Genomic DNA, 15,761 nt, shown 5'->3' on the forward strand with positions numbered 1-15,761 from the left:
TTTTGTTGATTCCTTATAGCTATGTTTCTTGAAACTGATGCTGAATGTGATCATATAGTGATCACTGTTTCCCAAGGTCTCCCCAACTGTAATGTTTGATATAATGTCCACATTATTGGTAATAACTTGGTCCAGAACATTATTACCCTCGACTAATTGAGACAAGTATTGATCCTTTAATGTGTTTAGAATCCTGCTGCTCCTAATTTTTACACATGAATCGTTACTCCAGTTTATACCCGGATAGTTAAAAATCCCCTAACACTAGGATGTCCCCCATTCCCGCAGCTTTTTCAATTTGCTGTGAGAGCAGTTCCTCGTCACGTATGCTAATATCTGGTTGCTTGTAGCACGTGCCAATGACTAGTTTCTTTATTTCAGTGCCCCCACTAGTGATCTCAACCCATAGCGATTCCACATTATCACCAGTCCCCTCGTAAATAACATATATTAAGTTTGGTTTTAGAGATGGTTTTACATAGAGACATACCCCTCCTCCCCTTTTGGTAGCCCTGTCCCTTCTGAAAAGTGAATATCCCTCCATATTAGTAACCCAGTCGTGAGAGTCGTCCCACCATGTTTCCGTAATACCTATAATATCATACTGATTTTTTGATACATGCCATTCCAATTCCCCCATTTTACCTGATAGGCTTTTTGCTTTCGCAAGCATACATTTTATGTTAATATTTCCTTTGCCCTTTTGCTTTAATGGTAACTTACCATTATTTACAAGTGCCTTTCTAGAATTACTCTTACCGACTGTTATTCTATTCTCTACCTTACCCCCCATCAGGGGTTAAGGTGCAATCAGTGAGATTGCTGGACTATTCAGGGAGTTAGGGAGATTGCTTCTATTTCAGGGAGTCTCCTGCAGAATGAGGGAGCGTAGGCAAGTATGTTTATACCAACAGAATAATGTACAAAAAGACAGCAAACTACATGTACAGTAGTTTAATTTGGACCACATGGCCTGCCTGGTAGTGGTATCACATCCTATAGCAACAATATTAACACAAGGTCCCAAAGGTCAAAGCGCAACAAAAAAACATTACACTGTTCAACACTTAAGTCACGTAATCGGTCAGGCAGAGATGCACCTCTCTGCCGGTAACCTCAGGGTACCATATGTAAAATGTGGCACTGGTGCTCCCAAACTGTGCCATGTGGAACGCAAAACTGGATATAAGCAGCTAGCTACTCCTGTGGAATGCAACAACTTCTAATGCAGCTACCAGTTAGCAAGCAACATCAGTGCACATGTGCAGACCAGTAGGGACCATATGGTAGCACTGATCCCAAGTTTTGAATGACCAGCTAAACTACAGGAATAATTTATTAAACTCAATAAAGCAGGAGTTAAAGGGAATGTCTCATATCAGCACATCCCTAGGCATACAATGCTAGCAAACTCAATGTGGTATTAGAATACAGGTTGAGTATCCCATATCCAAATATTCCGAAATACGGAATATTCCGAAATACGGACTTTTTTGAGTGAGAGTGAGATAGTAAAACCTTTGTTTTTTGATGGCTCAATGTACTCAAACTTTGTTTAATACACACATTTATTAATAATATTGTATTAAATGATCTTCAGGCTGTGTGTATAAGGTGTATATGAAACATAAATGAATTGTGTGAATGTAGACGCACTTTGTTTAATGCACAAAGTTATAAAAAAATATTGGCTGAAATTACCTTCAGGCTGTGTGTATAAGGTGTATATGAAACATAAATGCATTCTGTGCTTATACTTGGGTCCCATCACCATGATATATCATTATGGTATGCAATTATTCCAAAATACGGAAAAATCCGATATCCAAAATACCTCTGGTCCCAAGCATTTTGGATAAGGGATACTCAACCTGTATTACTAGAGATGTGCACAGGACCATTTTTGCTGGATTTGCAATTGGCTCCTGATTCGTCATCCGGCTTTGTATTTGGTTTTTGCCAAACTGCCGTGACTGGTTTTGTTTTTTTGTTTTCAAAAATTGACAAACAAAACTAAAATCACATAATTTGGGCCTTTTTTTTTGTTCCATGGGGGTGATTCAGACCTGATCCTAGATGTGCTAAATTTAGCACATTTATGATCAGATTCTCTGACATGCGGGCTGGTATGCCCCACATGTTAGGTGCCCGCATGAGACCCACAGCCATTTTTGTGATAGCATCGGCTGCATGTGATGTCATGCAGCTGCACCGACTACGCCCCCTGTTTCTCCGTTGCCGCCCCTGTTTTGAGGTCTCGTCCTCGCAATACTCCATCTCCGTCTTTGAAATGGAGCGTTGCCCCCCCCCCCCACCGTGACCATCTCTGCCTCATAGAAAGGCAGAAGCAATCGCATTTTCTGTGGGGCGCCGTAGAAAATGCAGGCGCATGCGCAGGATGGGCCCTGCGCAGGATCCCGCATCCTCTTAGCAATTTTTACCATTGGATCGTTTATTGCGATTGCGATCCAACCTTAATCAGGCTCTATTTGTAAAATATAAAATATACATCACAAGATTAGATGCCACTAAGGCCCTCATTCCGAGTTGTTCGCTCGCAAGCTGCTTTTAGCAGCTTTGCACATGCTAAGTCGCCGCCTACTGGGTGTGAATCTTAGCTTCTCAAAATTGCGACCGACGGATTCGCAATATTGCGAATAGACCTTTCTTAGCAGTTTCTGAGTAGCTCCGGACTTAGCCATTGCGACCATTTCAGTCAGTTTCGTTCCTGGTTTGACGTCACAAACACACCCAGCATTCGCCCAGACACTCCCCCGTTTCTCCAGCCACTCCCGCGTTTTTCCCAGAAACGGTAGCGTTTTTTCCAACACACCCACAAAACGGCCAGTTTCCGCCCAGAAACACCCACTTCCTGTCAATCACATTACGATCACCAGAACGAAGAAAAAACCTCGTAATGCCGTGAGTAAAATACCTAACTGCATAGCAAATTTACATTGCGCATGCGCAGTAAGCGGAAAATCGCAAAATACCGAAAATCGGCAACGAGCGAACAACTCGGAATGACCACCTAAGTGAGCAAAACTGCCGGCAAATGGCAGTAATAAAATTTTTCTCATGTAATAATTTTAAGTCACATTTCCCTTAGGTCAGTCATGTAAAAGACAAGGGCCTCAAACCAGAAATAACCAGTCTTAGCCGGTCTGGTGGGTTGTGTGAGGTCATGCTGTGATGTCATAATGGAAACTGCCTATGTCAGGGCTATGCTGTTGCTGTCTCTTGCATATGCTTTCAGAGGCCTGGCACGGCATAGCACACTGGTAGAAGGTTAGTGACTGGACAAAGATAAGAGCAGCTTATTTTGAATCGTCGGCAGACGTTTAGCATGACTATTATAATATATGACTTACGACCTTGGGGATAGCATAGTATTGGATAAAAATAAAATCTCACACCTACTGGGACAGTGCCATTACTTAACATCCACAAGCGGCTGCAAATGGGCCATTGGAGATATATGAAGGGTGCTTTACTCTCTCTCTCTCTCTCTGCCTGCCTAAATCCCAGTGTGCCAGTGTTGCACGCTGATCAATTTTTATTAATATGTAGAGATGTAAGAGAATTAAATTGTGCTTTAATCATTACCTTTGTTTTTATCCAATACTATATACAGATGTAGCCATGCTGATCATGGCTACATCTGAGGGATACGTGCACCCTCGACGCAGCTATGCGCACCTGTGCCTAGCTATGTCGAGTTGCGGCATTTGCCGCCCCCATCCATGTGAAAGGGGCACACACATGTCTTAGATGTCCAGATGTACGCGGTGCGGTCGCGACTAACAAGGCGCAATCGCCTTAAGATGTAGCCACAACGAGAATAGCTACATTTGTACAGTTGTAATTCCTGTTAGCGTCAGAAATGAATGCTATGGTGGTTATGACTGTCCCCCTCCCCCCTCATTCCCACTCAGGGAGTGTGGGGGGAGGGGGACAGTCATAACCCATAGGGGTACAGGGGAAACCACCGGTGGGCCCTACTGTCTGGGGGCCCACCTCCTCGTCTATGGATCAGGTTCCGTCTGTGCACTTGAATTGTACATTATACATATTATCTACAGTGCATTGCAGTTATTAATCTGGTACATTATCATGCATGTTCTAGCAGTATTTACTATATATATTTATCATGGGCCCTATACCATGTTAGCCAAGCCTCTGTGGCAGCAGGCCACACCCCTAAGCATGGGCCTTTACCTCTGCATTCCCCCGGTGGGCTCTCCATGCCCCACTCATTTCTTGCTCTCTTTTTTCACTCTCTAACCATTGACGTATAGGTGCGTTTTTCTCCTGCCGGGTAAATAGGTCAAGATATCAGATTTGAGGTGACAGATGGGAAGACTGGGTTAGGCAAGGTTAGTTGGAGGGCGGATGGTCTGGGCAAACCAGGGACGTGCAGTCAGGGAAGGCAGGGGAGGCAGTGCCTCCCCTGTCATTAATGATTAAAATAATATAAAGAAGATATTTATGACACATACTGTATTCTGTGTCATAAGTATCTCCTTTATATTAATCTAATCATTATACCTGTTTAAATGTGTTTGGGAGGCACCGATCGTGGTGCCTCCCAGTGTGAATGGGGAAGGTTGTGGGAGCAGGCGGGGGTGGGCGGGGCCTAGCCATGGGTATTAAAAGTCCATTGGAAATGCATGGGAAAGCGGCACCATTAGAGGTGCTGCTTTCATACAGGGACGTGCTTTCAACCCATGAAAGCACACCCCTGTCAGTGAGGCCACAGTGATTGGCCAGAGGATCCGTCATTGGATCCGCTGCCATCACTATATGGGTGCGCGGAGGTGTGGGCATTGGTGGCAGTGAGAGTATTAGTGGCACTGCCATTCTGCAGAGTTTGGCAGCGGAGCAGTACCAATTTCAAAAATGGCACCTCAGCGTAATTTTTTAAATTCAAGATGGCAACCACGAGCCAATCACGGCTCGCTGCGTCATCACCCTGGCCCCTCCGGCTGACTTATATGAGTCAGCACGAGGCATCGGCGTCAGTCCGACGGCGGAAGAGCTCCTTAAGAAAGAAGACGCTGGAAGTCCTGGATGGGCTGTAGCCATGCAAACGAGCTTAAAGGCCGCCGCCCCCAGGTGAAGACCCTGAATAATAAACTTTTTTTTAAAGATGGTGTGGTGTTTTTATTTTAATATTTTCTTTACAGGTGGACTACAGGTGCCAGCGGGCCCTTTATGTCCGGACATGCTGGCACTTGTGGTTCTCCAAGTGCTATGCAAAAGAGCTTAACGGCTGCCGCCCACCAGGTGAAGAGGCTGGAAGCCCTGGGAAGGCGGAAGCCATGCAAAAGAGCTTAAAGGCCGCTGCCTCCCCGGTGAAGACGCTGGAAGCCCTGGGGAGGCGGCGGCCCCCCAGGTGAAGGCGTCGGAAGCCCTGGAGAGGCGGCAGCCATGCAAAAAAGCTTAAAGGCCGCCGCCCCCAGGTGAAGACCCTGACTAATAAACTTTTTTTTAAAGACGGAGTGGTGTTTTTATTTTAATATTTTTTTTACAGGTGCCAGTGGGCCCTTTATGTCCGGACATGCTGGCACTTGTGGTTCTCCAAGTGCTATGCAAAAAAGCTTAACAGCCACCATCCACCAGGTGAAGACGCTGGAAGCCCCGGGAAGGCGGCAGCCATGCAAAAGAGCTTAAAGGCCGCTGCCTCCCAGGTGAAGACGCCGGAGAAAGACGCCGGAAGCCCTGGGGAGGCGGCGGCCCCCCAGGTGAAGACGGCGGAAGCCCTGGAGAGGCAGTGGCCATGCAAAAGTGCTTAAATGCCGCTGTCCCCAGGTGAAGACCCTGACTAATAAAAAAAATTTTCAAGACGGTGTGGTGTTTTTATTTTAATATTTTCTTTACAGGTGCCAGGGGGCCCTTTATGTCCGGACATGCTGGCAATTGTGGTTCTCCAAGTGCTATGCAAAGGAGCTTAACAGCCGCCGCCCAGCAGGTGAAGAAGCTGGAAGCCCTGGGAAGGCGGCAGCCATGCTAAAGAACTTAAAGGCTGCCGCCCCCAGGTGAAGACCCTGACTAATAAACTTTTTTCTTAAAGACGGTGTGGTGTTTTTAAAGAAGAAGAGGAAGACGGAGAAGAAGAAGAAGAAGAAGTAGTAGTAGAACAAAAATAGGCTACATTTTGCTTAAAATAAAAATAGACATTTATTTTTTAAATATATTTTGCTTGAAGTTGTCTTAATAAATAAATTCTCTCAAAAGGTGAAGAAATGACACATACTTAGGGAGACAAATATATTAGGAGAGTTTAAAACCATGCATTGTTTATTCTACACAAGAGAGTACCATGTGAGGCAGCCATTTTGGGTCCACTACATAGATTACACTGTGCTATAAGTAAAACATGGCAGTAAGGCATACAAAGGTAAAATGAAAAGCAACTAACAGGACACCTAGTTTGCAGCTTACGCAGTAAGGAAAATGGTCTTACTCTATAATTGCTTTTAGATATCTTTCTCCTTTATATCTATTTTAAAGTGAGCTGAGGGGAAAATAACAATACAGGGTCCAGTTACATTATAAAATAATAAAAAAAAATTCTCTGACCAAAAAATAAAAATGTATAATAATTCTCCAACACTCTGAAGATGGTAAGCTTATACTGTGAATTGCATAAAATATTTCTATGAACCCCACTTAATCACTGTTACACACTGGTTCTCACTGAGCGGAGGCTGAGATCAGAGGGGTGTTATTCGGCAGGATCACTGGAAGTGTTGTGGATCTCTGATAATCTCAGGTCTCTGAGGAGTTAAGTGAAAAACTACTGTCTCCCACTGTGATGCTCTAAGACATTGACAAGATGCTGCCGCATTTATGTGCAGGATTTAGGTCAGCAGCCATCTTGGTACAGGAAGTGAAGCCTTCCTGAAGGAACAGTATGGAGTCTGCGCAGTAGCGCTCTCCCCTTTCAAAACTTTTTATATACAAATAGGATAATAATGCTAAAACTCCCACATAGTCATCTAAATGGGATGTAGTCACCATCCCGGCGGTCAGCTTACCACCACCGGGATCCCGGCCACCGAATGCAGTCAGGGGAGGCCTTGCAGTGGTGCTGTAGTTTGGTGGTCCATGAACAATTCAAATTGCTTATAGTGAATTTAATCGGCAAAACCAGTCCTTCACCACATAACTGAACCTAAGGTTAACATATTATAAACACTATTTACTTCATTTTATATTTTTTTCTAAATTTCTCACTAAGAAACTATGGTCTTGGGGTGCCATGACAGAAATTCTGAAACTCTAGGGCAGGGGTGTCAAACTCGCAGCTCCTACCGCATCCTTTTGTGGCCCGCGGGCAGGGGTCCTTTTGCGGCCCAACCACCTTGCTTGCATCGAGGACAGGAGAGCACAGCGCACACCTCTCTTGCTCCCCAGTCCAATCTCCGGCGATGGCACGGGTATCTTAAATCAGGTGCCGGTCCGTGTTCACGGACCAGAAGCCAATCAGGAGCAGTGCCAGAGTCTTTGCTTTCTATGTGCAGTGCCATCTTCCCAAAGAAATCACCATGAAGACGGCGCCACTGCCACTGGCTACAGCACAGGCATACTGGGGAGGGGTAGCAAACTGGGGCTTCTGCCAGGCCCCTCCAGCAGCCCCTTTACCAATGCTCGTCTTTTGTTGTTTTTATAACAACATGGTGACGACACTGTAGCAAAGAGATTTTCAACCCTTTACATCTCGCGGCACACTGAACAAGATTTAAGTATTGCCAAGGCACATTCAAATATAATGGTGATGCATGGTGCAGTTGCATGTCCTATGATGTCATGTTACAGCTTCTCCATAGGTAACGCCTGAGCCACATCTGAGAAAGCCAGAAGAGCCCAACACTGCCCGGGTCCTAAATAAGAACTGGCTCTGCAACCACTAAACCCACCAGTATTGATCGTTCCAGGGCCTCAGTAACGGCAAAACACTGACGGGCCTGGATGTGCTTCTATGGCGGCACACCTGGAGACTGCTCAGGGCACACTAGTTTTCATCGTTTTGTCCTTAAATGAGGTTATCATTGAAACACTGGAACAGTAATAAACAACATAACAACAGTGAAAATTGGGTTCACACAAAGCCTTACATAGCCAAAGATAAATAGGGACACCCTACAATAAAAATATATACATACTGTATAATAAAACTGTAAGGGTTGTGTCTGTACATAGACATTTTTTTATTGAGAATTATACTTCTAGGGACTGTTTATGGACCATGGAGACAAAAAAAAAGTGAAATTTAGACTGTGTCTGTACATTCTGGCATCACACAAAAACTACTGTATGAATTTATATCACATTTTCACTGTTGTATAGCTTAGTGACCTAGAAAAGGATTGAGGTATGTATGGTCTCGATCTAACATCAGGGAGAGGAACAATAAATGAACAACCAGATGCTTGCAGTGTGCAGGCTCCTCAAGTCCAAAAAGGATGCGGTTACAATACCAGCGCTGGCATCATGAACACTGACTAGCCCGCCAGTTGGCATGCCGAGCAACAGGGACTATTCCCATAGAGTGGTATAGAACCTGTGGCAAGCGCAACGAGCCCGCAAGGGTCTTTGTTGTGCTGGCCGAAATCCCCCCTGCTGGCCATCTGACAGACGGAATCCCGGCGTCGGTATGGTGACCGCCAGTCTCCCAACCACCGATCACCCAATACCAACCTGTCCAAAATGACTATACAGTATGAGTGTAATTATTACACTCACTTAGTGCAGTTGGACTTCCAGCATATAGCACTGCACTGACAGTTGGTGTTCCGGTCATGCTTCTGCAGACCTTGACTCTGCCCAGGTTATACTGTTTTCAGCTAGAAAGCTGTCCAATCTGATTTTGAATGCATTTACAGTGTCCGCCATTATTACCTTCTCCGGCAGGGAGTTCCAAATCTTTATTGCCCTGAAGAACCCCTTCCTACGTTTTGTATGGAATTTTCTCTCTCTCTCAGTGAGTGTCCATGTGTCCTATACAGAGTTCTATTAATAAACAAATCCCCTGCTAACTCCTTGTAATGACCCTTTACATATTTGAAGATATTAATAATATCTCCTCTTAGACGCCTCTTTTCTAGAGTATACATATTTAACATAGTTAGCCTTTCCTCGTACTCCAGTGTCTCTAACCCTTTAATCAGTTTAGTAGCACGCCTTTGAACTCTTTCGAGTTCTCCAATATCTTTTTTATAATATGGTGCCAATACCCCGTTTTATGCAAGCAAGGACTTTACTTGTCTTCTTCACTGCATTTTGACACTGTGTACTGCTATTGAGTGTATTATCTATGAGGACCCCCAAATCTTTTTCCACTACTGATACCCCTATATTTTCCCCATTAAGTGAATAGGATGCAAGTTTGTTTTTAATCCCAAAATGCATAGCTTTGCATTTTTCAATATTGAACCTCATTCCCCATTTAGACACCCAGAATTCAAGTTTAAATAAGTCATTCTGTAGAGACTCCACATCTATTTCTGAATTAATTACCTTACACAGTTTAGTATCATCTGCAAAGATTGATACTATGCTTCCCAGGCCTATTCCTAGGTCATTAATACATATATTGAACAGTAGCGGACCAAATATGGACCCTTGTGGTATACCGCTGACTACTAGTGCCCAGCTGGAGAACATCTCATTGACCACTACTCGTTGTACCCTGTTATCCAGCCAATTACCTATCCATGTACAAATAGTGTATCCTAGGCCAAGTTCCCTTAATTTGATGATCAGTCTCTTGTGAGGCACTGTATTGAAGGCTTTTGCAAAATCTAAATAGACCACATCCACTACTTTTCCCTGGTTAAGATTATCGCTCACTTCGTCGTAGAAGCTAATTAAGTTAGTTTGACATGATCTGTCGCTCACAAACCCATGGTAACTCCTGCTCATAAACTTAGTATTCCGCAGATAATCCTCTATGCTATCCCTCAAAATTCCTTCCAATATTTTACCCACTATAGAGGTTAAACTAACTGGTCTATAGTACCCAGGATGATTTTTAGAACCCTTTTTAAATAATGGCACTACCTCAGCTATACGCCAATCCATCGGTACCATACCCGATTTAATGGAACTATAGAAAATCAAGTATAAGGGTCTTGCAAGCTGTGCCTTAAGCTCCATAATAACCCTCGTATGAAAACCATTTGGTCCCGGTGATTTATTAATCTTTATGTTGCTTAGTCTCTCCAGGACTATTTCCTCACTTAAACAAGCATCTAGCCAAGAATCATTACCTTCACTGTCGTTATGCACTACTAACACCGTCTGATCCTCCCTGGTGAAAAAAAGCTGTTCAGTATATCCGCTTTTATTTTGACATCGTTTCCAAGGCTCGCAGTTCATCTTTTAATGGGCCTATGTTCTATTTTTTTTAACCCTTTAATGTTTGTGTATTTATAAAACTCTTTGGAATTGGCTTTCTTCTCTATAGCAATTTGTTTTTCGTTTACAATTGTAGCTGCCCTTATTACTTTTTTGCATCTTTTATTGCATTCTTTGTAATACTGGAATGACTCCTCCCCTCCATTAGTTTTAAATGCTTTAAAAGAACACCTCTTTTTAGCCATTGCTTCTTTGACATCCTTATTAAGCCACATTGATTTGAGTCTATTACTCTTGCATTTACTGCCCAAGGGTATGAATTTGTGAATATTGCTATCAAGCAACCCTTTTAAAGCATCCCACATTTCCGATGTGTCTTTACTATGAAACAAAACTTCCCAGTCAATGTCGTTTAGCATATTGAAGTTAGCTTTTCTAAAGTTGAATGTTTTTGTTGATTCCTTATAGCTATGTTTCTTGAAACTGATGCTGAATGTGATCATATAGTGATCACTGTTTCCCAAGGTCTCCCCAACTGTAATGTTTGATATAATGTCCACATTATTGGTAATAACTTGGTCCAGAACATTATAACCTCTGGTTGGGTCCTCGACTAATTGAGACAAGTATTGATCCTTTAATGTGTTTAGAATCCTGCTGCTCCTAATTTTTACACATGAATCGTTACTCCAGTTTATACCCGGATAGTTAAAAATCCCCTAACACTAGGATGTCCCCCATTCCCGCAGCTTTTTCAATTTGCTGTGAGAGCAGTTCCTCGTCACGTATGCTAATATCTGGTTGCTTGTAGCATGTGCCAATGACTAGTTTCTTTATTTCAGTGCCCCCACTAGTGATCTCAACCCATAGTGATTCCACATTTTCACCAGTCCCCTCGTAAATAACATATATTAAGTTTGGTTTTAGAGATGGTTTTACATAGAGACAAACCCCTCCTCCCCTTTTGGTAGCCCTGTCCCTCCTGAGAAGTGAATATCCCTCCAAATTAGTAACCTAGTCGTGAGAGTCGTCCCACCATGTTTCCGTAATGCCTATAATATCATACTGATTTTTTGATACATGCCATTCCAATTCCCCCATTTTACCTGATAGGCTTCTTGCTTTCGCAAGCAGACATTTTATGTTAATATTTCCTTTGCCCTTTTGCTTTAATGGTAACTTACCATTATTTACAAGTGCCTTTCTAGAATTACTCTTACCAACTGTTATTCTATTCTCTACCTTACCCCCCATCAGGGATTAAGGTGCAATCAGTGAGATTGCTGGACTATTCAGGGAGTTTGGGAGATTTCTTCTATTTCAGGGAGTCTCCTGCAGAATGAGGGAGAGTAGGCAAGTATGTTTATACCAACAGAATAATGTACAAAAAGACAGCAAACTACATGTACAGTAGTTTAATTTGGACCACATGGCCTGCCTGGTAGTGGTATCACATCCTATAGCAACAATACACTGTTCAACACTTAAGTCACGTAATCGGTCAGGCAGAGATGCACCTCTCTGCCGGTAACCTCAGGGTACCATATGTAAAATGTGGCACTGGTGCTCCCGAACTGTGCCATGTGGAACGCAAAACTGGATATAAGCAGCTAGCTACTCCTGTGGAATGCAACAACTTCTAATGCAGCTACCAGTTAGCAAGCAACATCAGTGCACATGTGCAGACCAGTAGGGACCATATGGTAGCACTGATCCCAAGTTTTGAATGACCAGCTAAACTACAGGAATAATTTATTAAACTCAATAAAACAGGAGTTAAAGGGAATGTCTCATATCAGCACATCCCTAGGCATACAATGCTAGCAAACTCAATGTGGTATTAGAATATTACTAGAGATGTGCACAGGACCATTTTTGCTGGATTTGCAATTGGCCCTGATTCGTCATCCGGCTTTGTATTTGGTTTTTGCCAAACTGCCGTGACTGGTTTTGTTTTTTTGTTTTCAAAAATTGACAGACAAAACTAAAATCACATAATTTGGGCCTTTTTTTTTGTTCCATGGGGGTGATTCAGACCTAATCCTAGATGTGCTAAATTTAGCACATTTATGATCAGATTCTCTGACATGCGGGGGGACGCCCAGCACAGGGCTAGTATGCCCCACATGTTAGGCGCCCGCATGAGACCCACAGCCATTTTTGTGATAGCATCGGCTGCGTGTGATGTCATGCAGCTGCACCGACTACGCCCCCTGTTTCTCCGTTGCCGCCCCTGTTTTAAAGTCTCGTCCCCGCAATACTCCATCTCCGTCTTTGAAATGGAGCGTTGCCTCCCCCCCCCCCCCCCCCCCCCGTGACCATCTCTGCCTCATAGACAGGCAGAAGCAATCGCATTTTCTGTGGGGCGCCGTAGAAAATGCAGGCGCATGCGCAGGGTGGGCCCTGCGCAGGATCCCGCATCCTCTTAGCAATTTTTACCATTGGATCGCTTATTGCGATTGCGATCCAACCTTAATCAGGCTCTATTTGTAAAATATAAAATATACATCACAAGATTAGATGCCACTAAGACCCTCATTCCGAGTTGTTCGCTCGCAAGCTGCTTTTAGCAGCTTTGCACATGCTAAGTCGCCGCCTACTGGGTGTGAATCTTAGCTTCTCAAAATTGCGACCGACGGATTCGCAATATTGCGAATAGACCTTTCTTAGCAGTTTCTGAGTAGCTCCGGACTTAGCCATTGCAATCATTTCAGTCAGTTTCGTTCCTGGTTTGACGTCACAAACACACCCAGCATTCGCCCAGACACTCCCCCGTTTCTCCAGCCACTCCCGCGTTTTTCCCAGAAACGGTAGCGTTTTTTCAAACACACCCACAAAACGGCCAGTTTCCGCCCAGAAACACCCACTTCCTGTCAATCACATTACGATCACCAGAACGAAGAAAAAACCTAGTAATGCCGTGAGTAAAATACCTAACTGCATAGCAAATTTACATTGCGCATGCGCAGTAAGTGGAAAATCGCAAAATAACGAAAATCGGCAACGAGGGAACAACTCGGAATGACCACCTAAGTGAGCAAAATTGCCGGCAAATGGCAGTAATAAAATTTTTCTCATGTAATAATTTTAAGTCACATTTCCCTTAGGTCAGTCATGTAAAAGACAAGGGCCTCAAACCAGAAATAACCAGTCTTAGCCGGTCTGGTGGGTTGTGTGAGGTCATGCTGTGATGTCATAATGGAAACTGCCTATGTCAGGGCTATGCTGTTGCTGTCTCTTGCATATGCTTTCAGAGGCCTGGCACGGCATAGCACACTGGTAGAAGGTTAGTGACTGGACAAAGATAAGAGCAGCTTATTTTGAATCGTCGGCAGACGTTTAGCATGACTATTATAATATATGACTTACGACCTTGGGGATAGCATAGTATTGGATAAAAACAAAATCTCACACCTACTGGGACAGTGCCATTACTTAACATCCACAAGCGGCTGCAAATGGGCCATTGGAGATATATGAAGGGTGCTTTACTCTCTCTCTCTCTCTCTCTGCCTGCCTAAATCCCAGTGTGCCAGTGTTGCACGCTGATCCATTTTTATTAATATGTAGAGATGTAAGAGAATTAAATTGTGCTTTAATCATTACCTTTGTTTTTATCCAATACTATATACAGATGTAGCCATGCTGATCATGGCTACATCTGAGGGAAACGTGCACCCTCGACGCAGCAATGCGCACCTGTGCCTAGCTATGTCGAGTTGCGGCATTTTCCGCCCCCATCCATGTGAATGGGGCACACACATGTCTTAGATGTCCAGATGTACGCGGTGCGGTCGCGACTAGCAAGGCGCAATCGCCTTAAGATGTAGCCACAACGAGAATAGCTACATTTGTACAGTTGTAATTCCTGTTAGCGTCAGAAATTAATGCTATGGTGGTTATGACTGTCCCCCTCCCCCCTCATTCCCACTCAGGGAGTGTGGGGGGAGGGGGACAGTCATAACCCATAGGGGTACAGGGGAAACCACCGGTGGGCCCTACTGTCTGGGGGCCCACGTCCTCGTCTATGGATCAGGTCCCGTCTGTGCACTTGAATTGTACATTATACATATTATCTACAGTGCATTGCAGTTATTAATCTGGTACATTATCATGCATGTACTAGCAGTATTTACTATATATATTTATCATGGGCCCTATACCATGTTAGCCAAGCCTCTGTGGCAGCAGGCCACACCCCTAAGCATGGGCCTTTACCTCTGCATTCCCCCGGTGGGCTCTCCATGCCCCACTCATTTCTTGCTCTCTTTTTTCACTCTCTAACCATTGACGTATAGGTGCGTTTTTCTCCTGCCGGGTAAATAGGTCAAGATATCAGATTTGAGGTGACAGATGGGAAGACTGGGTTAGGCAAGGTTAGTTGGAGGGCGGATGGTCTGGGCAAACCAGGGACGTGCAGTCAGGGAAGGCAGGGGAGGCAGTGCCTCCCCTGTCATTAATGATTAAAATAATATAAAGAAGATACTTATGACACATACTGTATTCTGTGTCATAAGTATCTCCTTTATATTAATCTAATCATTATCCCTGTTTAAATGTGTTTGGGAGGCACCGATCGTGGTGCCTCCCAGTGTGAATGGGGAAGGGTGTGGGAGCGGGGGGGGCCTAGCCATGGGTATTAAAAGTCCATTGGAAATGCATGGGAAAGCGGCACCATTAGAGGTGCTGCTTTCATACAGGGACGTGCTTTCAACCCATGAAAGCACACCCCTGTCAGTGAGGCCACAGTAATTGGCCAGAGGATCCGTCACTGGATCCGCTGCCATCACTATATTGGTGCGCGGAGGTGTGGGCATTGGTGGCAGTGAGAGTATTAGTGGCACTGCCATTCTGCAGAGTTTGGCAGCGGAGCAGTACCAATTTCAAAAATGGCACCTCAGCGTAATTTTTTAAATTCAAGATGGCAACCACGAGCCAATCACGGCTCGCTGCGTCATCACCCCGGCCCCTCTGGCTGACTTATATAGGTCAGCACGAGGCATCGGCGTCAGTCCGATGGCGGAAGAGCTCCTTAAGACGCTGGAAGTCCTGGATGGGCTGTAGCCATGCAAACGAGCTTAAAGGCCGCCGCCCCCAGGTGAAGACCCTGAATAATAAACTTTTTTTTAAAGATGGTGTGGTGTTTTTATTTTAATATTTTCTTTACAGATGGACTACAGGTGCCAGCGGGCCCTTTATGTCCGGACATGCTGGCACTTGTGGTTCTCCAAGTGCTATGCAAAAGAGCTTAACGGCTGCCGCCCACCAGGTGAAGACGCTGGAAGCCCTGGGAAGGCGGAAGCCATGCAAAAGAGCTTAAAGGCCGCTGCCTCCTCGGTGAAGACGCTGGAAGCCCTGGGGAGGCGGCGGCCCCCCAGGTGAAGGCGTCAGAAGCCCTG

Source organism: Pseudophryne corroboree, chromosome 1 (genome assembly GCF_028390025.1).
Source record: "Pseudophryne corroboree isolate aPseCor3 chromosome 1, aPseCor3.hap2, whole genome shotgun sequence".
Lineage (NCBI taxonomy): Eukaryota > Metazoa > Chordata > Amphibia > Anura > Myobatrachidae > Pseudophryne > Pseudophryne corroboree.